The sequence below is a fragment of the Colius striatus genome, chromosome 8, assembly GCF_028858725.1.
Source record: "Colius striatus isolate bColStr4 chromosome 8, bColStr4.1.hap1, whole genome shotgun sequence".
Classification (NCBI taxonomy): Eukaryota; Metazoa; Chordata; class Aves; order Coliiformes; family Coliidae; genus Colius; species Colius striatus.
The window spans coordinates 4,884,294-4,909,732 of NC_084766.1; the positions used below are offsets into that span (position 1 = coordinate 4,884,294).

Below are 25,439 nucleotides of genomic sequence, written 5' to 3' on the forward strand. Positions count from 1 at the left end.
ATTTGCTTGTTTAAACATATTTTGGGTGCTTGTACACAGAGTAAAAACTATTTCTTGTCTGGGAATTTGTACCTCAGCCTTTTTTTCCATTTTCTAATATTTGGAGCCTTTATTGATTTCTATGGGTGTTAGACTGGGCCCTATCTGTGGAAGGGAATCTCTGTTAAATGCACCTCAATAGTGGCCAGTGCAATTTCTTTTTCTCAGGGATTTAGTCAGCTTTGGGGCTTGGTAGTTTCTTGTCTAGCTTCAGAAGCTGCAGCAATTCCCTGTGCTGAGACTGTCTGGAAATTCAGACAAGTACTACCCTGTGATGATCTGCTCACATTGTCAAGCTGTTATTCTCAACTGAAACCCAGAGCAACAGGAGCCTGTGAAAGTAGCTGAGATTCCCATAGCCTCAAGTGGACCAGAGACCTGACTACCCACCACTTAGCTGTTGGTTTGTATGACATTATGACTGTAAGAATATGTCTGAGGCAAAAAGAGACCAGAAAATACTGCCAAGATTCTTCATGACAGAAGATATAACTGTTAGGAGAGAAAAGATGGCTTTAGCAAAAGGGCCAATAACTGTCCTTGCCGTTGTGAGGAACTGAGTATGTGTACCCGAGGCTCTGCATAGTTACAAGTAGCTACTGTTCTTTTAAATACCTAGATTAGATTATATCATTATTTGATTTATCTGCACATGTTCTCTCTGGAGAAAGTACCCAAACAATGGCTGTTGCTATTAATATCATTCAGATAAATCCTCAGGAATACTGAACATCTGCATTTTTCTTGGGGAAACACCTGAGTCTGCAGGTGTTCAGCATGGTAAAGGCTTCTGGATAACTTAGACTGCTTCCTGGCCTTCCTCTTTTATGTTATCTGGGTTCAAAGACTTATTTCTCCCTTAAGTCTCATCTCACATTTAGAGAGAAAAATTTTGTAACACAGTATACACTGGCACTTCTGTTCCCAGGAAAATATGCTGCACATATTTAAACCACTTACTGCTCACAGCATCACCGGGTATCTCTCTACATCACCAGATAAGGACTGGATCCTGAGGAACTATTCACATTGAGAAGTATTTTCTTTCTCAGGAGGACATTTAAGATGATCAGAAGAGCCTTAGCTGAGGAAGAGGCACAATGGCATTGAACAGAACTGCTTGATTAGCTATATTAGGTATTTGACGTTAAATAGAGACACCCTATGGTTTTTATTATTGTTTTGAAAAGCTGCACTCTGGGAGGTACTAGCCAGTAATTGGGCATGTGTGCAAACAAAACATATATCCAGCTTGAGTTATTTGTATGACAGCAGTAGAAAGATTATCATCATAACATCCTTCACAGAGTATTTCATATCAGGCAGCCTTCCACAGCTGTAGTTCTCAATCTTTATTAGATCTATTATGCAAACACAGAAGGCTTCTTGAGTCAGCAGAAACTCAGCAAGCTGATATGTGTTGCTCGTGCTGCCTTGCAAATCACTTGCCCTAATCACCTAAGAGTTGATTAAAGTGGAGGTTGATTGGTTAATTTGCTCTCAACCTTGGAGAACCCATGAAATTGATTATTATAGTAGTTATTTCAAATACGTGGTACGTCTTTCTTTCTTAGGCTTTAGCTGCATTCTAAAGACACACAAGAATTTATGGACCATTATTTGTTTTATAAAGAAAGGAAAAAAAAAGGAAAAGAGAACAAGAGCTTCCCTGCAAGGCATTTGTCTGTGTTGTTTCTAAATCAAACACATTTTCATTAATATCCCTGCTTGTACACTGCATGACAGGGTTCCTCTGACTAGTTTATAGAAGTCATAGAAAGTGTTGACATGAAGACAATAAAGAACAAAAAACTTATTATATCTGTCTCATGTGTGCTTCAGTTTACATCTAGGCCATTTTTCTCTCTGTAAAGAGTTAAAAGCAATGAAGACTATTGGGAAAACCTCCCTCCTCCCCCACATAGAGTAATAGCAAAGATTATCTAGAAAATACCTGACGTCCTAAGGGAAATGATGGGAAAGCTATTAATGGGGTGGAGTACTGCTATCCTGGTTCCAACTTTCTAGCAAAATTTTACAGTTTCCAGCCCTGCCCTGGTGATGAAAAGGGAGAAAGGGGGCTGAGTAGTTTCTCAGGACTGCCCTGAAAATGTCTGTGAATGCTAACAGAGCTCCGTGGTCTCACACGATACACCATGCGATTCTCCTAGCCAAAGATGGGAGTAGCCATAATGAAACGAGGGTAATGATGCTTGAAAGATCAAGCTTTTGGTAAAGGAAAAAAGTGTTATAATCCTGCATGTTCTTTAAGCCTTTTGCTCTAAGTGCTTTGGCTGAATGAATAAATAATGCTCTGTTTATAAGGCAGCTCTTTTTGAATGATTTTAATATAATATTGACAGTCTCACAAAGGACAAAAGCATTCCATGTAGTAATACAGATGAGCTTATGAGCCAGAGGCTCAGCACCAAGATCTGCTCCTGGGCTGACTGCTCAAGACAGCAGCACCACTCAGGAGAAGGGTCACAGCTATCATGGATGAGTGTTGAAAACACAGGTTGTCTTGTCACATCTGTTTCTTCCTCTCCTTCTTGGCAGAAAATAAAGCATTGTGTATAGGTATTTGGTCCCCACATGTAAAGTTGCTCTGGTTTCTTCTTGGCCAAGATATCTTAGTAGAATTTAGCAGGATTTACACAGTACTTTCACAGGCAGGAATATTCACAGTTCAGTATTTATATGGAGCAGGCCTAGTAGAAGGTGTGGACAGCTAGTTGCCTACTTTGTGTTTCATCAGTCCCTCACTGACTTGCACATGAGTGGGGCTGGAAAGCTGGGACCTGCCCCTCAGTTCCCCAGAGCACTATCTCACATCTGAATGAAAGTCATCAAATGGGTCTTTGGCCTCTTTATCCTTCGCTTTTTCACCAGCATGCTTCTAGTGTTGTGGTCTATTCATAGCTCATGGGTTTTGGTTTGGTTTTTAGGGTTTTGTTAACTTTATCAGCTATATTAGTGCAAATCCCCATCTTCTGACTGCAGGCTGATCCCCATGGCTGCTCTCGTGTCTTATGCACAGTTTCACTTACCTTCACTGGTTTCCTGGATGCATATATTGAGGCAACCTCTGTTATTTGGCAGCATTCATTGCAGCTGCTAAAAGCCACAAAAATGTAAGAGTTGCGTGCGTGTGCCTCCTTTTTATAGTTGCTGTCTATATCTTTCTTCACACAGTTGATTAATTCTTCTGTACAATGCCTTGAGGAATTAGTGTGTGAAGTATCCCATCTGATAGATCTGCTAAGTGCATTTATGGAGACATCTTCAGGCAACAGTATTGTCATACACTGCAGTTATAGTGGGTATGTCTTCAGCCCTGTCCTTACTGGTAAACAATCATGTCTGTATTTGCTAGTGACTAATTTCTGCCTGAGAAGAGATGTTTGTGGGAGGCTGCCAACAACCGTTGTGCTAAAATTATACATAAGAGAAATGTTTGCATGCTTTACGTCTTCTGCTCATTTCTTTGTTGAGTAAATAGGGTGCTATTCAGAAGAGCATGTTTTTTTCTTTTCATGAATTATTCGAAAGAATAGAGGGACTGTTGCACACAAATCCTTGGTCATTTTAGTCAACTTCTTGCAGACATTCACATCTTCCAACAGCTGCAAATTCTTAGGACCACAGTTTTCTAAAGATCAAATTCAAGCTTAGGAACCTGCAAGAAATGGTGATTTGCTACCTGTAGCTTTAAGCAAGCATAGCAGTGCATTTTCATTCTTAACAGGTACCATTTTTGCTACTCTACACAGCATTTTCCAGCTGGGGTCTCCACTACCAGTTGATTAGAGGCTTTTCATGCCGCTAAGGGACGGTGAATTGCTGCAGATCAAATGCTAGCAATAAAAGCAGATGACCTCCTCTACTTACTGGAAGGAGTTTGGAAGAGGAAAAGCATATATATTCCATAAACTGCCACATTCAACTGTCAGAGCAAAAATACAAACATGTAATCACTTTTCAAATGGTATTTCTAAGCAGGTATTTCTAATCACCTGTTTCTGCAGATTACTTATTCTGATTCGATAGAACACACAATCCTGATTGTTGTTGTTGTTGTTCATACTCTGGCAGCTGAATCTCAATTAATACAGCTAATAGAGTAGGAGGAGAATAGACAGGACTATAAACCACCTGTATCCTGACACAGAGTCTTGTGCTTTCTGTAGACAAAATGTACTCTGTGTATGTGCTTTCTGTTGTTCCTGGCCAAAGATGGTAGCAAAGGCTAATATGGCAGGTTTTTTCATGACTTCTCATTTTCAGGGGTTTCCCAGTGGAGATATGAGCTGTGTGCTAAGGACTGAAGCTTGACAAAATGCATATTTTCTCTGCAGATTCCCTGAAATAATGCATAGTCCACAGGCTGAAAATGCTTGAGCCCCCAGTTTTGCCCATATTTGGGTTCTGGAAGCAATGATTCTGTAAAACCTCTTAACCTTTTGGATCCTATGCAAAGATTGCAGGATAAAGGCTCCCCATAGATGGTGTATTTTCAGGAAGTGGTTTACATCCACTTGAAGAGCATTCATGCTGTCAAAGCATTATTAGCATAATGGAGAAGCAGACCCATAGTCTACCTTAATGCATGAGAAGCTAGCTAAAGAGCAGAAAAGAAGTTAGTACCAAAGTGCATACCCCTTTGCTATATTTCTTCTCTTAACACACACACACAGAGCAGCAGCTTTGCTTTCCAAAAATCATACTGGAGCTACAGATTCATTAAAATGTTTGCACAGTTGCTGATGAAGGGCAGGAGGGACCTGATGGCGTTAGGCACTGCATGGGGAGAAGCAGGCAGACACATAAAATAGACAGATAAAAGTATACAGAAGGAAGACACTTAAGCAAGCAGCACTCAGGTTAGCACAAGCTAATCTCAGGTGAGATCCATGGCCTAGGGCTCAGTCTGGGTTTTGAGACGTATTTAGACAAAGCGGAAATGAATGTGGATAGAGAGTTTAAAAGGAGAGCAGATTGCTCAAGGTATTCAGTTGTTGTGTGTGACTGGGAGGATGAAAGAGAAGTGTATGGAAAGTAATTCAGTTATATTTCATTTTTTCCTCTGTGGCCTGGGTGACTGCCTCAGCTTCAGAACAGAGAGTGTGAACGCTTCTCATTTGCCTCAAGTACAAAGTGCAGCAACTAAGGATGATGCTAACTAGCCCTGTGCTAGCTGTGCATAAATATTAGTTAATTAACATGTCACTTTTAATCATTGTTTAAAAAAGGATCTAGGTTAAATTATGAAAGAGTAGTTAACACAAGAAGTAATTCATCCTGGTTTATTTTTATCCATGTAGAAAACAGAAGGAAGCTTTGTTGTTTACAATTACTAAATCTTATTAAATCTTGTGTCATACTTTAGGATTCAAGAGGAAGGAATTCTGCTCACATTTTTTTTAATACTCAATGTATGGAACCACAAAGTATGATTAACAGAGATGGCTTCATCTTACAACCCCAGAGCAGAATTTCCCTAACACCAAGGTTCAGAAATTCCAGCTGTGGAACTGTCATTGCTGTTGGAGCAGAACAGCACCCAGAGACCATTTGGGTGCCACCGACTCTCTGAATCATCTCTCTTCTTCACTTACAGGTCTTACAGAAACATTCACATTTAGGTCCTACTGTTACAGCATTTATTGAGCTTTTTGAATTATCAGTAACCAGAATGAAAACATATGTTGTCAATATCTTCTAAGGAGAAGAAATATAGAGAAAGGGCTTTAGGAAAAAAAGGTTTTCATTGCTTCTGTGAATTTTGATGAGGTTTTCATTCACATTATTTAACAGCCCCTTGTGTTCTGAGATATTTTTGAACTTTGTCAAAAAAGAAAGTTAATTCAAAACAGTCTGCAGTGAAGAAGTTTTTCAGTGACATGTTTCCATTTTTCATACAATGATTGTTTGTAGCATATCATCATGTTATATAACAACTGGGCAGCTTGTACTGTCTCTAAACTCTCTCATCTGTTTATGTGAAATACAGTCCTATCTCAGTTGGAAATACTAGCCTCCAGTCCCTCATGGTTACCAAACTTTGAGGGTTTTTTCAATGCATAATGTTTTCTGAAATTGATATCCAGAACAAAATTATCCTTGATACCACACAGAGAGTAGCTGGTCAAAAATTATTTGCCATAATACTTTTTTATATAGGAAGATGTCAGCTCATTTAAACGTTTTGCTGAAGCACATCAGTTTTAATGGCATTTCTGGAAAATTGATAAACACACTACTAAAAGGAATTCATTTAGACTTTTGAAAAAGCATGTTTCACTTAGGAATAAGTATTTCAATAATTTCTGTATAGACTAAGATATATAATTTTATCGAGTTTAATTTTATCTTACGTTTCGGTGTCCAGTCGTCATATTTCCTACAAAATAAAGTTCTACCAGAATTATTTGTAGCAAATCTAAGCAAAAATTTCCATAAAATGGAGAATCCAGATTTTGTAGAGCTCTACTGGTGAACTTGGTATGCGACTCAGTGTGAGACTAGGGCTTAGGCAGCAATAATCAGTTTCATGGACATGCACTGGAGAACACAGTTGTGTGGCAGTTGTGTAGAAAAGGATCCACACTTTCTAATAGATCTTGAGTATGAATCAACATTATATCCTACATTGGGAAAATGCAGGTCTTGTATTGGACTGTCTAAGAGGAGTATCTGCTGTAAAATACATTAAATAAGCATTTTACACTGTGCCCATAAGGGCTGGGCACTGTGCATCTAGGAAGGCGTGGAGTGCTTAGAGTAGCTCCAGAGGAAGGCAAGGAGCAGAGTTTTGAAAGAGTGAGGATTTAGGTTGTGAGCTCTGTAGGAGAGTGAATGAAGACATGGATACAGTGTTCTAGTCTGTAAATGTTATTTTAGAAAAGAAAGAAAGGGAATCATTTGTTTTTTAAAGAATAATTTGGTTTACTGTCTGGAAGGAGAAGTAATGGGGCTAAATAAAAGCAAAAGTGTTTCAGGCTGTAACTACGTTAGCAGGTAATTAGGCACAATAGGAGCTTGGCAGTGGATCTCAACAATTGGTGCTAAAGCCTTTATGTCTACACTACCCACTTCGGTGTTTTCCTCTAGACTAAATTAAGTCTGGTCCCCTAGAGTGAACATCCCAACTATCCATGAGGTTTGAAACTGCATGAAGAATGACTGGTTCAAACCCATATGTCCCCCATAGGTGTTGATGTAGATTTGATGTGTGCCTGTAGCTGTTTCAGATTCTCTTTCTCCAAATGGATCCTAACTTAAGAGCATCAAAAATACTCTGAGGACTGAAATAAGACATGATAACCTCTTGAAAACTGTACTGTTTCTCTGAACCAAACCACTTAACGTAAACAGTTTGCATTATATTATATACATAATGCAGACTCTATGCTAATGCTAGAGGCTTTGAGTCAATGAATTGATGCCTTCTAAGAAGTTAGGTGTGCTTGTCAAGTATCACAAAAGCATAGCTCTTTTTTCACAAAATCCTTTCCATTGCTGTTTTCTGGTTTTCTGTTGTATCAACAACATTTTTTCTACCCAGAAAGGAGGATGCTGGGGTAGATAAATACTATATTTTAAACACCTAAGAGGCCACTAGCCTGAGTGCAGAATGAGATATATTTAGCTCTTAGAGATATGAATAAATTAGAGCTACTGTAGATTTTACAGCACTGGTGTAGTGCTAGTATTCCCAAGCCAGTTTCATTACTTTCTCTTTTCAGAAATTGATGTTTTGAAATTTCTGTTGAGATGCTCTTTTCTCTTTTTGTTTTTATTCCTAACATCAAAAAAGGATTTTTTTAGTTGCAAAAAAAATATTGCTAAGAAATGCAAAAAAAAAGTCAGCCCACAGCAAACATTTGTGATAGCTTTATAAACCTGTAAAAATGGTCTGCTGATTTCTAAACTGACTGTTTAATTGAGTGACATGAACTTTAATTAATTAAATGGTTGCTATTCTATTTAGCTGAATTAGGATATTAAGTCTGTGTTTCCTTTTTCCAGGAAATTAAACAACACTGACCACTATAAAAATCAATATATTGTGATACTCATACTGCTTTTGGTTTTTTGAAAGTTGGCAGTTACTACTAAATGCTTGAATAGTAACTTCTTCCAAACAGTCAGTGGTAACAGGTGCAACCCAAATGAGACATAGCTTGCAGAATATCCTGTGTTTACACCAACCAGTCCCAAAATAACATCATTCTCACTCAGAGGCTGGGAACATCCTCTTGGATGTACATGGTACAATGTTCCCATTTTGAAACATTAAGTCACAGAATTACAGAATCACAGAATCTTAAGGGTTGGAAGGGACCTTGAAAGATCATCTCTCCAAATTCTAGCTGCATTTAGTGTACTGGTTTCCTTCAACACATTGTGCTGTTTTAGTTCTACCTGCCTCTACTAACCTTTCCAATGTCCCACTCATACATCCCCATACATTCCTTTTCAAATGAAAGTGCTAGTCTGCAAAAATGGTTAGCCAAGAAGAATGTAATTATATTAACCAGTAGTTAATTTAATGATACTATGGCTGAATAACCATTTTGTATGATTTGCTCAGTTTTGGTGTATTTTGACTCAAATGAATTGGCTCCTCCACAGTGGTGTGAGGATATCATTTTAACAGTTGGGAAATGAACAGTCATAGTGATTGTGTGATCATGGAATCATAGAAGGGTATGGTTGGAAGGGACCTTTAGAGATCATCTAGTCCAACCCTCATGCAGAAGTAGGTCCACCTAGAGCACTTCACACAGCAACATGTCCAGGTGGGTCTTGAAGACCTCCAAGGAAGGAGACTCCACCCCCTCCCTGGGCAGCCTTTTCCAGTGCTCCGTCACCCTCAAAGGTGCAGTCAAGGTGGGAAAATGCCATTAAATCTAGAGTCTGGCTCACTTGCTTTCTCAGTGCCTTTCCTGAGGGAGGATGCTGGACTTTTTGCATCTCCATGTTGGCCTAGTTGCTATCTCTTCCTCTGGGATGGGGAACTGTAGTTCAGAACACCACTTCCTTGCATCCTCCTTTCCAGGAGTGTGAAGCATAGACATATACTCTAATCTCCAGTGGGTTATAGCCATCTGATTTCAACTTAATGTCTACTTATAATACAGAAGTCAGTAATATATGCATCTATGCTGACCTAACATGACCTCACTACAGTCAGAACAGTTTTTAATGGCCAATGGGACCTTCCAGGTTATGTTTCTGGCTGCACTAGTATGTAAAAGAAAGTCCTACCGTGATTTTTCATTGCTGTGCAACTGATTACATTTTTGTGCAATACTTACCCATTTGGGGTAAGTATTATCAGTGATATGCCCTGAGGCATACGACACAGACTTGTTTCTCAGGTAGCTGTGAATTTTCCATTTTTTACACTGATTTTTCATGGAGGCCTCTAGAAATATGAAAGAACTATTACTGATCACGTTTCTAGGATATAAGAATAATGATCTGATGTGATACAGTTAAAGTGATACAAGATCTTAACACTGGAATGTCAGATTGTGTGAAACAACCAGGTGCTTGGTTTGGTATTCTGAGTGAAACTGAGGCCAGGTAACTGTTTATGAACACAGCTCTCAGTTTAGAGAGGCATGTGGTAAATGTGTAGAAAGCTGGGCTGTGTCCTTTGGCACCATTCATCTTCCCTAGTTTTCCCCCAAATCTTCACATAATCACCATCACCCTGACACTGACACTGAGTTTAGTTTATAGCTGGATTTATTGATACCATTTTATTTATTACTAGAGTTTCTCCCCAAAGTAAAAAAAGAAGTATTTGTTTGAAAGCTTTTTTCTCTACATGCAAGCTTGGATGTGAAAAGAAGGGAAAAAACCCCACCCCTTTTTGAGTTATATTTGAAACTTTTGGGACTACTTACTGTTTCATATTTTAAATGTCAAATTCAGATGCTGTGAGTTGTTTAGGAGTGCAGAGATATTACACAGGGAATGTATGATCCAAATTTTAGAGTCTTAAAAGCATCTAAGTAATCAAAAGGGCCAGAAAGGATCTATTGTGAAGTGGAAAAGAGGTTAGTTACTGGGAACTGGAAAACAGTTCTGAAGTTAGTGGTGATACATTTTGACAGTAACTTTTTAATTGAAAAGCTATTCTTTTGGCTCCTATATTGATAATTTAAAAAGAAAACTTACAGAAAAAAATGAGAGCAAAACCAATTTAAGAGCAAATCTGACTTGCTTAAGGTCTCTGAGGCTTATCACAACAATGCAGGCTGGCAGATGGACTGAGGTACTCTTTGTTTTCAGGATGCTGCTTCTCAGAGTACACTGGCCTTGCCTCTCTGTTTATATAAAGAAAGCTTTTACACTTTTACCAAAAGTTAGTGGACATGAAACACACATCATGACAACCATCCATTTCCTTCCTTATAGGAGCCTATGATACAGCAACTTTAATTGTCTCTTTTGAGAGCTTGAGGAATGAATGGCATTTCCTTCAGGCTTGTATAAGAAGACAGACAATGTTACTTCTGAAGTATACCGCTTTTTCTTTTCCCACCCATGTTTAGCTTTTGATCAGGAAATCAGTGTGGGGCATCTCTGCTTCTTCACTAGAAAACTCCTGGGACTCATGTGCTGCAAATCACGTAATAAAATTGTTTTTTAAAGACCACATATGATCAATTAATAAAGCAGATGTTGGGACTAAGGCACAGGTGCAGCTCTCCTGCTACACATAAGCACGCAAGCCCAAGCATACAGACACGTACCCACATTTCAGTGTTACCATGTCACTGCACTTTATCCCTGTCATTTTGTACTATCACATTGGGCAGCCCTCACTTGTACTTCAGCTGTTTCATGGAAATGCACCATAGCATAACAAGAAGACAATTATTCTCCAATCAAAACAGTAGTAAGTCTCTTCCAGTGCTGCCCAAATACTGGATTAATGGTGAGGTATGCAGACTTCCACCTCAGGTCAGAAGTTTGGCTATTTTTATTTCTCAGGGATTTCTCCCCATTGCCTCTCTTTCCCATGGAGAGAACTTACTCCTTTGGAGACAAATCAGCAAGACTCACAGTGCTCAGCAGCTCTCAGCAGCGATGACTTGTGACATCTTTAACATTTCCTCCTTTTAAGGCTGGAAAGGAATCCAGCAGCCCCTGATGGAAAGCTGGATTTGGCATGGGCAAAGGCCAACGGAGAAAGCAAGAGTTTCAAGTCACATCTTTCACAAGCTGAGTGGCAAACTGCCCCTTTCAGCAAAGCAGTTAAACACATGCTTATATCCTATTGACTTTCTAGCGCTTAAACATATGCTTAACAGCTTGGCTGAATTGGAGTAGACTTAAGCAAATGATTAAGTGCTTTTTTGTATCAGGTGTCAATGGAAGGGGGAATATTTGCCTGCTCTGCTTTTAATCTTCAGTCTTCCCGTTCAGGAGTTTACACAGACAATTCTGGGTCAAGCAACCTCTCTTTGAAATACTGTATCCTCTTACAGGTGTTAGGTATGTTTTTGTCTGGTTAACCAGCATGAGGTATAGTGCATGGGACAGACAGCTTCTCACTTTACTCCTCCTAGCACATTTCTCAGGTCACTTCCATCGAGTTACTTTTTTGTATATTGATTCTGGAAGACAGTATTGACTGTTTGTTTCAATACTGCCCGGCATAGCCAGATGTAGCAATTTAGCTCTCTTAAGGCAGAAATGAGCAAACTCCCACTGAGACAGCCATCCATTGATTAACATCAAATACTCACAGCCTTTAATGTCACTCTGTGCCTAGACTCCTATATTATTAGGCAATGTCTGCTTCAGAAAACACAGGGATATAAATCCAATTCCATTTTTACCCCTTCCCAAGAGAAGGAGATTCAGAGATATAACACAATCCACTCGAAGCATAAATCTGCAGCTGAAGCTTAGATGCACAGCATCAGACAACAATTTTCTAGTGCAAGCTGCTGAATTGCTTTCCACAGGTCTCTCTCTCACTTTCTCCATCATCATGCAAATGGCTGACTATTTGGTAATACAGCCTTCTTTTCAAATCTGAATAAAAGCTTCATACTCTGTGCTTTGTCTCCTGGTGAGTATGGCAATTGTAAGAGCATTTCTTTTCATGAGCTTACACACCAACATGACTGGAGGGCCTTTAGGAAGGGGCTAACCTTTGGTACTTTTTAGAACAGTATAAGGCAGTTTGGGTATTCTGATGTGGTCTGCACCCATTTCCCACTCTAAATCAGCAGCAATAGCCACTAATGAACCAGTGGCAGCTTCCCTAGCTCTAAAGTTGGTATTGCACAGCAGGGTTTCTGCTGTCTGTTAGTGGAATCCTGCTACATCTTTCTAAACAACAAAAGTTTACATCGTGGCCCACAGTTGATTTACTTTTTTACTTATTAAATGTTTGATGAATTGGACCTTTCCTGAACAATGTCTCACTGAAACCTTTGCCAATATAAGATCAGCCTGAGATTGTTTTTACCATGAAGGTCTTGGCAGCTTCAAATTCTACATGGCTTGTACAGAGATGAGGAGTTACAGCAGGTAGCCAGTGAAGCTTAGCCATATTAGCCTAAAAACTGTGCAAACTGTGTGTATTTTAATCAAGGCTAAGAGTCAACACAATGAATAAGAATACAGCTTTGAACACTTTTTGGAATGCTTGGCTTTAGTGTATTCTCTCCCTTTGGGGGTGATGTCATTGTACTATATAAGTACTTCATAGGAGTAAACATCATGGAAACAGAAGAGCTATCTAAATTAAGCCTGCTATGAATTAAAAGAGGTTGGAATTTGAAGAGGTTTTTGCAAAGGGAGAGGTCTTGGAATAGCCTTGTAGATGAAAGAAAACTGAGTAGATGGCTAAAAAACATGGTCAGAGGCTGATACCTTTACAAAAAGGACAATGTGAAATGGGTGTTAGCATTTGGGAGAAACAGGATTTGGTGGCCCAGGATGCCATTTCTGTGAACTTCATGCCCAGCATGTATGATATTGAAGTGATACTCAGGTAGCATAGCTTGCAGTCATTGTTGGTTGTAGAGGCAAAGATCTATAATTTGATGATTGGATGCTGAGTTGTTGTGAACTATATGGAAATTATGTATGAAATATGTATGTACAAAACCTGCCCATTGCATACCTGTACCATCACATCCCAGTCTGCAGTATATGGTGGATAAAAGAGTCTTGGGGTGACTGGAGCCAACCTAGGCATGTTCAAAGCTGTGAGGAGCATGAGACATTCCTCCCTTTGCTCTTGCCCTATGATCAAATGAGGAAATGAAAGAGCTCTGCCTCATACATCTCATCTCAGCTGCTGGCTTCCTGATCCACTTTTGCTTCTCATAATACTGAATAGGCTGGACTGCTTAATTGACATGTAACCCTACACAGTCAAAAAGTTTAATGGAGCAATGCATCTAGGCAAATTTAGCCCGTAGGTTGCTAATTTGATTCAATATCATTTTGTCATTAACTCCTCTGAGTTTTATGAATTTAAATAGTTTCTTTTCTTCTCCAAATGTGAGCGGTACAGAGACTTTAGTATTACATATTTGACTAATTCATTAATCAGCATGACTGGATTTCAGCTGAATATCAGATGAGACCAAAAAAGCACAAGCCAGTCTCTCAGAAAACCTTTCTGTGGGAAAGATTTTGAGTGGCAAAGATTGAAGAAATACTTTCCTAACAGAGATTTTGCAGAGAACTCTTAAGATTTAGACATGTGCACAGTGCAGTCTTGCTTTAGGAGCATAGTCTGCATAGATTCTGGACATACAGAGGCCTGGAAAGAGTTAATGGTGCCCCCTGACTAGGGGGAAATCCACAGCTGCATCCCCTAAGCACAGGGATTTCCAGCCTCTGGGCTGACCCAGCTGTCAAGAATTAAGTAGTTCCTCAGCTCTCTGTAAAAGGGAGGTGCTCTAAAGGGTCGGTTTGGCTTCTATTAGGGTTTAGATGCTTTGTGAAAGACAGCAGGGGAAAACATGAGCTAAAAGAAAAACACCTCCCTTTTCTTGCTTTTTTTCACCCTTTATTAGATTCAAACTTCACACAAAGTTCTTTCAGACTTTCCTTTTGAGCTTCTATATATGGGCAGATAGAGTGTGTGTTTGAGTTAGCCTGTTAGTAGGATTAAGCAAAGAGCTTTTTTCTCAGGTCTTGCTTCTATTAGGAAGCAAAGAGTTCCCAGGAAGTTATGCCCTTAACAGCTCATGAAGTTAGTCTCAGTTTTACCTTTGATGATTGTGACTTGTCCTGAAATTTCATAATAAGGTGGTATAAAATTGAGTGCTCTTTCCATCAAGGGAAGTTGTGCTTTTCCTTCAGGTTCAAATGGTGTCAGGCACAACTTTCTTAAAGTTGCTTAGGGAGAAAGCTGCTTCTCTATTATGCAGTGTTCCATTAGAGGCAGGAAACTTACCTAAGAAACTTCAGGAGAGGCTGAGGAGTGGGAGAATTGATGGTCATTTGAAAGATGACCTGTCTGATCAGAGCCCTGGCACAGGCTGTCCAGAGGGGTTGTGGAGTCTCCTTCCTTGGAGGTCTTCAAGGCCTGGACATGTTCCTATGCGACCTGATCTAGGTGACCCTGCTTCTGCAGGGAGGTTGGACTAGATGATCTCTAAAGGTCCCTTCCAACCCCTACCATTCTATGATTCTATGAATTAAAAGCAGCTCTCAGGCTCCCCAGAGAGGTTATATAGTCTGTAACAAACTCTAGTGGTACAGAAGCTTTGTCATTATTTGAACAAGAGTATGTTGAAAAACAATATTAGGAAGGAGTCCTGTTAGTTCCTTTTGTGCTTTTAGCATTATTTGGCTGTGCTGTTTGTATCGTGTTACCTCAACAAAGAGCTTCAGCTGTGCTGAGTCTGGATCTTCCCAAATGGGCAATCACATAACTCAGTGGTTATGAAAGTAAGAATTTATTTATTGGAGATAACAGATTTGTATCAACTATGTGGGCTTTATTTTATAAGAAATAGTGGGCAACCATATGCTAGGAATAGTAAGGATACCCACAAGCAGCTCTGTTTACACAAGTCTGGTTTTCCCCAAACTGTTGTTCTGTCGGGTGTTTTTTTTCATCACAGTAAGTGTTGCATCTCTTCTGCTTGTTTTCAGACAAGGCTTCTACTTTGGGGCAAAATAGAATGTTTTTGCCCCCTCCCCATCTTCATATATCCTCATGTTTTACTGTTTGATGTCTGTATTGACTTTGCTATTATATATGTCTAAATGAATATGGAAAGTTTTCTTGCATTCAATGTATTTTCTGGTTTTTCCTGTACAGCATAGATATGATAATCCCACAACTATAGCCTCACATTCTTTCACTAGGTAAATGAAGTCTAATTTTATTATACAGCAGATTCAGGAGGAAAACAGCACAGGATACTTTTTACAAACATCTTGAATAACTAGGCAAAAGGAGCAAAGGAAGCCATGCAAACCACAGAAGTTACTAAGCCACTGCTTGTAGAGCCCACGTGCAAGCTGTTGGGTAACTAGGAACCCTTACAACTGTCTGCAGCTTGCTAGCAGGTTGTTCATATCAACATCCCTTTATTGAACTTGGCAAAACAGCAAGGGCTATTTCCAGAGGACTGAATCTACTCATGAAAGTCACACAGCATTTGACAGCATTTAGTCTCTCTTACTTATGATGATGTTTTTTCTTACACCATACAGATTTATCCTTCCATGCTTCAAGAATACAATAAAACAGATCTATTCTTCTTCTTCTTAAATTTCTTTATAAGATGGGAAGAGGTCTTTTATTGAAAAGAACCTGCACAAAGCCACAGGACCTAGTTTTAGAAGGCCTGACTAAGACTGTTTTGTGTTACTAGGCTCTCGGTTGTAACAGGCATTAAAGTCTCAGAACCATATGAGATGGAAGGGCTATCAGGCTTTACTGGACTACTCATGCTAAATGTTAGGTCTACTATAGCTGTTACCATCTTAATCTGCCACCTTTTGTATTTTTAATTGGTAAAGAATCCAAATTCCTTTCTTCACCACGGGACAATGAAATATATTTTATAAGGCAAATAGCAGCTGCAGGGTGTGGGCATGGTTATTATAAAATAATCATGCCTGCAGGGATCAGGAAGGCATTTGGTTCTGCCTCGTGCCTCCTCAGAACCGCAGGGTGCAATTGCTGTGCCTTGGTATCCTCCCTGTCATTTTCGATTATTTAACGAATTCCACTACATTGTCTCCAAGCTCTGCCTTGGGGTCAGCGCCAAGAAACCCAGATATCCGCCGTGCTGACTGCAGCAGCACTTCACCTCCTCTTTGAGTTTACAGCCCATGCTGCACAAGGGGAAGAAATTTTATGGTTGTACAATTTAATGCCCAGGTCCTGTCAGGAGGGCAGGCCTAAATTTTGAGAGACACAGAAGTTCACAAGATCAGAGACTAATTCATTAGCAGCTTAATCTGAAGGACTCACTCTTGTCTAATTCACCCGATTCCAGAGCTACACAAGCAGTGCTTACTGTGCTCCCTTTTACTATTGCATTGTAGTCTCCTCTCCTGTGTTTCACAGACCATTGGGCTTTACATGCCTAAGTGTAGTAATTTGTAAGTTAAGTAATTTGCAAGTTAAATAATTTGTTTACTGTAACTTGTACTTAAGTCTGTTGAAGAAAGGCTTCCTGTCTGCATTGGAATATAGCAAGAGAATCTTCTTGGCCGTCATAGTTTGTCACAATGGTAAATCTTCACCAGTGGCAAAGTGTTTTGACTTTTAGCCACCTAAATATTGGCATTTCCTGTCTTCTGGTTCTGTAAAGCCTTTTATTCAAAGCCTGTGCAGTGAGTCCATTCTTCAGTCATCTTCTGAAAACTCTAATTAGATGGAGGGCACTGCTTTTGCTTTTTGCTGCTTCCCCACCTTGAATTTCTTTGTTGTTCTTTTCACGTCTTTATCCTTAGTCCTATTATTCTCATCTCAAGTTAATTATTTCATTTTGATTTTATAGCATCTGTCAAACACTCTAGGCATTTTCCATAAATTAAGTCTGCAAGCTTGAACTGAAAGCTTAACATAAACAATGTAGAACAATCCCATCAAATAACCGTCATGCTCAAAACTGCGTATCACTGTTTCTTCCCTCAATACATCAGCTAGCACAGTGGAGCTTATGTTAATGGCTATTTTCCTCTACATGTGGTTAAAAAAAAAAGGGGGAAATGACATGAATAAAAGCTCTTCTTTGTATTATAATGATTATTCTGAAGTTTGGGAGTCTTCCTGTGGACCTCAGTCATTTTTTTTATTAGATAAAATCCTTAGACACCTATAGAGGGTAAAATTTCAACTGTTAGTAGTGAAGTTAGGGTTTTGGGAGAATTAAGAATTGACTGTCCTAGGAGCTGTGTTATGTATCTGTCTGTAAAAGTGATGAAGTACTGACAATACAAACTTCATGTTGCATCACAAATTTACCGTAACCCTATCAACAACCATATGGGAAAATACTTCTGCTGCCATAGTGAACTTAGTGTCTTTCTGTGTGTTGGCAGATGCTTCAGAAGTAGAAAATCTGTTCAAATTACATAAAGAAACACCTAATAAATAGTCAGAGCCGACTGTGTACCTTAGTATTTTGCTGAGTATTACAAATCTGAGTTATGGTTTCATGAGGTAGGGTATGATTACGTATAACCTTCGGTACGGCAGTCAACATTGAACGCTTGTCAGAGTTGGTGAGCGTTTTACTCAAAGAGGAGACAGCAGAACATTGTCCTGATTTTGTAGGACTTAAGGTCATTTACAATAAAATTACAGCATTGTCAGGAACAGAACTTCTGGGTCATCAGGTCCATTCTACTGCTGTTACAGCAGTAGAAGTGTTAAAACCCTGTTTGCAGATTTACCAAGTTCCATTTTTAAACCAATTCTTTTGCTGCATTAGAGAACTGAATTTTTCTAGTGACTGAAACATCTGAGTTTCTGTCAAAGCTTTTCTGTTCAGTTTACTACTGCTTGTTCTTATACCAACTTTGTATCTATCCCAGCCCAAACTTGGACAATTTCAGCATTGGAAGCTCTGCTGTTGACCGGTTTGATCCCTTTGATATGTTTATAGACTACTATCACAGCTGTTAATTTTAAAAAACCCAACAAAACCAGCCTAAGCCAAGTTCTCTTCAGCTTCCTTGGAAGGCAAGATCCTCCAAGTCTTTCTCAGGCAGACTGAAACCTTTCTTCCTAATGTTCACATGTGAATTGATCTTTGTTGAGTATGGATGATGCAGTAAAGCAGGGTTAGTTGTACCTATACTTTATACAGTGCGCTTCATACTTCCCTACTTATGCTGGAAACACTAAGACTAATGTATCCCAGACACATTTAGCTCTTTAATAAAAATGGATCATGAAATTGTTCCCAGTTACTGTGAGACCTGTTTAAACTATACAGTATCTGCTCTTCATGATCTTCAACTTATAATGGTAATTAATATCAATCCTTAAACATACAAGTTTGCTACTTATTTTAATGTGTGCATAGTATGATATAGCTTGGAATAAGACCTTGAATTACTTCAGTTACATCTTGCATTGTGACCATGGGCTTCACCCTCCACTTATTGCAATCTATAAATATTTTGCTTGAGGTCAAAAAAAATGTTACATCTGAAATGATAGCCAGCTAGAAGGATTCCATTTCTTAAATAGTGAAAGTCATTCTGCATTATCATTCTCTGATGGCAAATAGACGTTATGTAAACTTATTAGGGAATGGATTTTGCCCCAAAAGAAATGTTCCCTACACAGAAACGACAACAAGCTCAAATAAACCCCAAAGCTAAGTAAGAAAGTAGGTTTTAATTTTCAGAAGGTTTGGGTTTATGCTGTTTACACTGGCATTTAGTCCAGTTGGACTCGATTCATTAAGTACTTTGTAGTCATTTCCTGTCACATTTTAATCCATGTTTTACACATTAAAGTAATGAACTTTCAGTGGCAGATAATAATAAACCATAGCTATGCTCTCAGACTCATTTGTGATACAGAGACTTGCATTAAAATGCAGATCAAAGCGTAGAGCTTTTATTTACTTTCCCCAAGCTAAAGTAGTCCTTTTCCTTAAAGAAAAGATAGAACAAAAATGGAGGGGAATAAATTGCTGGAGATATTAATTCACATAGAGATTCTTGGGAATAAATGCATCAAATTATTATGTATCTTCTTAACAAAACCCAAAAACTAACAAACAAAAACAAGAGAAAATGTGAAAACTGCATTCCAGGCTTGATCTCAGGTCTACAATACAGATGCACTGACTACAGATTTCCACTATCTGTATCCATAACTCATGGCCTAAACTGAGATATTTCAGGTCTTATTTCTTCCACTGCTTATTTGTTACATTGTCTCAAACAAATTGCTTAACTCTTAAGATCTGTTTACCTATTACTTGTGTGTCTTAAGAGAAGAGCTTTTGCAGAGATCGGTGGGAGGGTTTTGATGTGTACTGAAAACTTCAACCTCTACTAAAAAAGATGAAAGGAATGAAAACTTTGCCTTCTGAAGGAAGGCAAAGCTCCTGAAATATGAGGTGAGGAGAGACTTCACAATAGAACTGCTGCAAAACAGTCTGCAGAAGTCATGCATTTGTTTTGTTTTAAGGAAAAGAATACATTTAAATAATTGTTTCCATCTCCAAGGATTGTGTGTTACTGCCGACCTTTCTGGGGAAGTCACCTATCTCTGAAGTGCAGCCATCTGTTTAAGATTGTGCTGCAACATTAAACTATCAAGTAGGAAAGGAAATAGAGTAAAACAGCAACTGCAGCTGGAACGGTGGAAAAATATAAGTAAGCAGAATTAACTAAGGACTTGGCATTTTAGTCTGTTTACCATGGGGGATCGTTTAAGTTCTTACTAAAAAAGAACAGTTGAGATGTGAAGAAAGATCTCGACTTTTATGCTGTGTCTGAATCAGATGGTCCAATTGCTACACTGTTGTGAATACTGTCTAGAGGTTGCTATAGACCTAGTTAATATCATTCCTTTAAGTGCCTTGGGGTCCCTCTGAATATTGCACCCTACATAATACAAACCCCCTTTTCTGCTTTCCTCCCTGCCATGTTTTTGACTTATGCTGTAACAAACTCTGTGTGGCTCCCTAACTCAAATCACAACAGCACACTAGGTAAATCTCATCTTTCACTACAAAAGGAAATGGAAGATCTTGTAATTAGGGCACTGAATGAGAGTGAGGAGACTTGGTCAAATTGGTGTATGACCTTGGCAAGTCCTTTAGTCTCTATGCTTTGGTTTCTATACTGTAGGACCTGGTATTGCCTATCTACTGACTGGGGAATTTGAAGCCTAAGTGCCTGGTTATCACTGAAGATGAAAATATCAGGGTCCAAAGTATTTGATTAACACAGTTTAACATGTACCACTGCACCCTGAACTCTGAAGATGATTAAAAACTTTCACTCTCTAAATTTTACTCTCTGTTAACCTCTTAATAAAAAGGTTTATTTGTTGTGGTAAGTCTTTCCCCTGTCTGTATTTTCCAAGGCAGTACATCCATTTCCTTGGGCTGGTCTGCAGTAGAAAGAATTGCTTTTAATCTGACAAGTTGTTTCCAACTGCTGCAAGCATGTCATTAAAAGGATCTTCCTAACTCACACATCAGCCTTCTTGACATCTGTCATACAGTTTACATCATATGTATCTTTTTCTCCTCTATGAGAAAGATTCATACTATAAACATTCTTTCAGTACTTTTTGTATCATGTCAAAAAGAATCAAGTCTTTATTTTTGGCACGTCCAGCTTTCCCTCCTCATAGTAACTACAGATCTACCAACACACACTTCTATTATCTTTGTTTTGCATCCCTTTCCTATTTACTGACAAGCTTCAGAAACACAGATGTAGACTTTGCCTGAAAGCAGCTGTACATATTGCTAACGGATTGCTGGACAATCCTATAATGAAGCCATTTAGCTCTGATCACTCTATTGCTGTTCTCTGCTTGCACTGATAAACTGTCCCTAGCTGGGTTCTTCAGACTGCTGCTGCTCTTTATTCCTGTTCCTTTTTCTCTTCTGGTCTTTTTCTTGCAAACTCTGTCTTTATGTAACTAATGACACTATTCCTTTCTTTGGGTTGCCCTCACCTTTGATACTGTTTCTGTATTTTAGCTATTTCTATGTTCCACTTTTACATTAACAACTAAAAGCCAGCGTCATGCTTGACTGTAATTCAGATGTCAGTTTGGATTGAAGCCATATCTTGGAGGCTGTGCATTTGAAGAGGCAGGGAGTAAGTGCCTTATCATGAAAATAAGCATTTCTTTTGTCAGAACCTTAGCAGATCATTTATTGGAGAGCATATTCTAATGAGTGCCACCCACACCTACCAGATGTGTCATTGTGGATTAGGCCAGATCCCTAACAAGTGTATTGTTTGATTCCCAAAGCAGCTTGGGGAAGAGAAAGAAGTGGAAGACTGAAGAACTGTAATCAATAAGATAGTCAGTCAGAGAGCTATGGCACTCAAATTTAAATAGTGGACATAGTTTGTACTCCTGGAAGACAACAGTAGTATTTAGCTAGACTGCATCCTCCCCTTCACTTTTTGGCTGTCTTTATCTTTATATACATAATGTAATTAGTGGAATGGTATGAGCATTGAGAGATGTAGGCTACATGTTGTCATATCCTTAGAAATTCTTATCCCCCATGATTGCCTCTGACTTTCCATATTCCTCAGCAGCATAAACATATATTTTTCCTAAAGCTCCAAATGTGGAGGCAGCTTTATCTTTGGTTCTTACGCCTGGCTGGGCTTTGCCCAGGACTTCTATCAAAATTGTTTGAGTGCACATAGGCAGACACTAAACAATAAAGTGTTATCATCCCTTTTCTTGCCTCCACCTACTTATTGTTCTTTAATATTATTTGGACAAATGTTGGACCCTTTTGAGAAATTCAAGATTTCCCCCTCTCTGCTTTCTCACTGAGCATGGAATTTCTTCCCGTTGCCATTTTTTCACTGTCTCTTCTCACTGCAGTAACTCCAAAGTGATATTGTCCTTTAAAATTTCTTCCCCACTCTCTCAGGGCTATACTGAGCATCTTTTGTGAGTGTGAAAGTTTCCCATCCAAGGACCACCTGAACATGCTTGTTCTTCCTAGTACTATCTGGCGATCATCTGAGATAGCTTTTTCTGTCATATATAGTATTATCAACTTATAATAATTGTCCACAGTTTTATTTCTGTACTTCAGAAATAAAACTTGGTATTAAAAGAAAAAAAATATATTCTGAATGAATGTAGAATTTAAAAACAAATAGTACAAGTACATTGTTGCCAAGTAGAATTCACCATCGGTACACAAAATCGTCCTTGTTAAACATGAAACTGAAACAGCAATAAAGCTTCATTTTGACCACAGTAAAATGCAGAAATGAACATTCTTTGAGGTTTACTAAAAAGTTTGTTGAGGTGGCATGTCATGGTTCTTCATGTTTTGTATTCAGTAATAGCAAGGCATAAGATGCAAATGAGATTAGAGGTTCGCATCATTCTGTATACTGAGGCAGTCAAATGTCCTCTGGGATCCTGTGAAGAGTTCCCAGTTGTGGTATTCTTCAGCTTGTCATCCATAGCATCAAAAGCATCCCATTCCCTGGTTTTGCTCAAATGTACAGCATGCCACAGCAAGGTGGTGTGTCAGGACTTTTCCAGCGATGAGTGGAAGAAAACTAAAACAGAGGATATTGTTAGCCTTGATGATTATGAGGGGTTAATGCCGTTAGAAGTCAAAGGGAAAGTCTAGAAGAAATGAATTTTTAAAGTTACAGTATTGCCAAATAGTGAAATATGTCAACCAGACCAGACTGATCATCTTGTTTTTACATTGGATCCACCCTCCAATCTCTTAATCAAATTTGCATGTTTAGGTTGGAAGCACTTTGAGACAGACTCCAATCTCTGTACTTGCCTGTGAGGCACCTAATGCACTTCAGGCACCCAGTAAAAACAATAACACTGACATTCAATATCCTCTTTGTATTTCTTGAAGTATGTGAGTCAGAATTAGAAATCTGAGCCTATCAGAATTTATAGAGTGACATTTGGGTAAGGTTTTTTGAACACTTTACTAAGTAATTCCATTAAGTAACAGTATTCTAACTGAAATCTCATGAAGCCAATGTTGTCATGAATAACACCTGGTAAAAAAATAGTAAGATCTGTTCCTAAGTTGGTTGTGTTTGGATTTACATATTTTGATGAAGAACATACAGACAGTTTATACATGTATTTTAATTCTTTCCAGGTCCTACTGTTACTGACACCTCTTGTCTCTGTCCTTACCAAATGCTGTAGGTCTGTACTATATTCTATATTCTATATGCAGTCAAAAAAAAAAGGCAGAGAAAGAAAACCAGAAACACAGTGCTGTCTGCAGTTACAGTTTCTCTGGTTTTGAAAGGTTTTAAGACAACTAGAGAAGTAGAATTGTGTGAAAGGATGATCAAAGTTCTAGAAGAACATTCAAAAGATGATGAAGTAGACTAGAATTCTTCAGTTTGGAAAAGAAATCAGTGAGGGTGGGGATATGACAGAGGTCTGTTAAATCCCAAACAGCATGAAGAAGTGACTGGAAAATTATCTTTTACTGTCTCTTCTAATACAAGAACTAACTGGCCTTCAGTAATGGCAAGGGTCAAACTAGAAAAAGACAATGTATGACAGAGAGACTCCACCATAGGATACCTTGGACATTCAAATTTAACAGAAGTTAAAAAGTCAGGTAGACACATTACTTGAAGAAAACTCTGGTTTGTATTATTTAAACACAGAAATATGTCCTCTGGCACAGAAAGTCCCTAAACTGCAGAAATTGCTGAATGCCAAAAGACTGTATCACTGTGGTATCACTGTGTGTTTACCCTGCAGAGACATTTTTGCCTTTGGCTACTCTAGCAAGTAGGACAGTGGGCTCAGTGCATGGTACGGTGTGTCTCAGACACAGGCAGAGTGGCAGGGACAGAAACTCCTGACCCTCTGACTTCAACTAGATTAATGCAACTGAGTAAGTGGAACAGTAAAGTCTGTGTGAGAGGAAGCATGAGCCCCGTAACAGATTAACTCTGCAAAACATCTCCACAGTATTGTCCACACAAGTTAATGATCTCCATCATTGCAGGTGACATAATAGGGGAGGGCTCTGCTTATGAGTGGTATTGGTTTTCTTTGTAAGATAAATGTGTTTATGTCAGGTTATTGTAAGTCTAAATAAAACTCTGCATTGACCAACAGCTTTATTTTCTGTAGTGATCCTCTTCACTGGTGCATACATAAAAAATTGCATTAGATGATCCACGCTTCACGTTTGTCTTCTGTGCATTTTATGGTTCTAACAGTCAAGGGCCACAGCACCAGAGATTGTGTAATATTTTGAAGAACTGGGGAGAAAAGCAGAAAATATGTCAGGGTTTGGACTGGAGCACCTGCAGAGAGCAATGACTAAGAACTCATAAATGTTTCCTGTTGGTCCAGCAGCTGCAGAAATTAGTAAGGTTTTCCCCACCCATTTATTTTAAGCCTTCACAGTGTCATCCCTTCTCCATGAACTGTATTTAAAATGTAAATAAAAAGAAGGCTTTTAGGAGATTTAACTATTTCCCTTGGTATTTAAATTATTCAATTATAACTAAAGCTATTAAAATACAGTTAATTAAAATGGTTAGATTGTTTTCCTTTGCACTGATCACAGCATTGCCCTACTTCTCCCTCTAGCTGTTTAATTCCTATTAAAAATGATAATGCTTTGCTTTATTCATAAATGCAGTAACCCTACATACATTCTTCAAGTGATCTCTTTGGTACAAACTGTGCTGGTTTTCTTCTTTTCTAGCAGTGGAGCGGAAATTGTGCTGTAGTCTTTGGAGGTTTAATCAGCAGTAAGAGGACTCACAGTTTCAACATTAGCATTAGCAGGTCGAGAGAAATAGCACAGCTCGCAGTAAAAATCTTGGGTCTTATTTGGATGCAATGTAATGCCATTAGGGACAGCAGGAGAACCCTGGAGGTTAATAAAAGGTAGAAACCAAATAAAGGTTTCATAAGTCACAATATAAAATTGCCAGATCTACACTTTTAAATATTTTATCTGAATAGTTTCTCAACACTCTGTTGGGAATAGTAATCCAGCTGAAGTGCAGAGGGGTAAGTGCTTTAAAAAGTATCAAAGATGCCAAGGCAAGTTTGTCTCATCTTTATCTTCACAGATAAGAAGGAGACAAATCTACCCCTCTGGTTTTTGGCTTTGCAGTTAGAACATTACATCCCTTCTTCATCCCACAATGTCATAGAGACTTTACTTGTA

At 38.8% G+C, this 25,439-nt stretch overlaps 1 protein-coding gene across 1 annotated transcript in view; it reads left to right on the plus strand.

The window, feature by feature from the left end:
- Positions 1–25,439, plus strand: part of RPS24 (ribosomal protein S24) — a 491,176-nt gene that overhangs the window by 312,764 nt on the left and 152,973 nt on the right. The gene's annotated exons all lie outside the window — the stretch shown is intronic.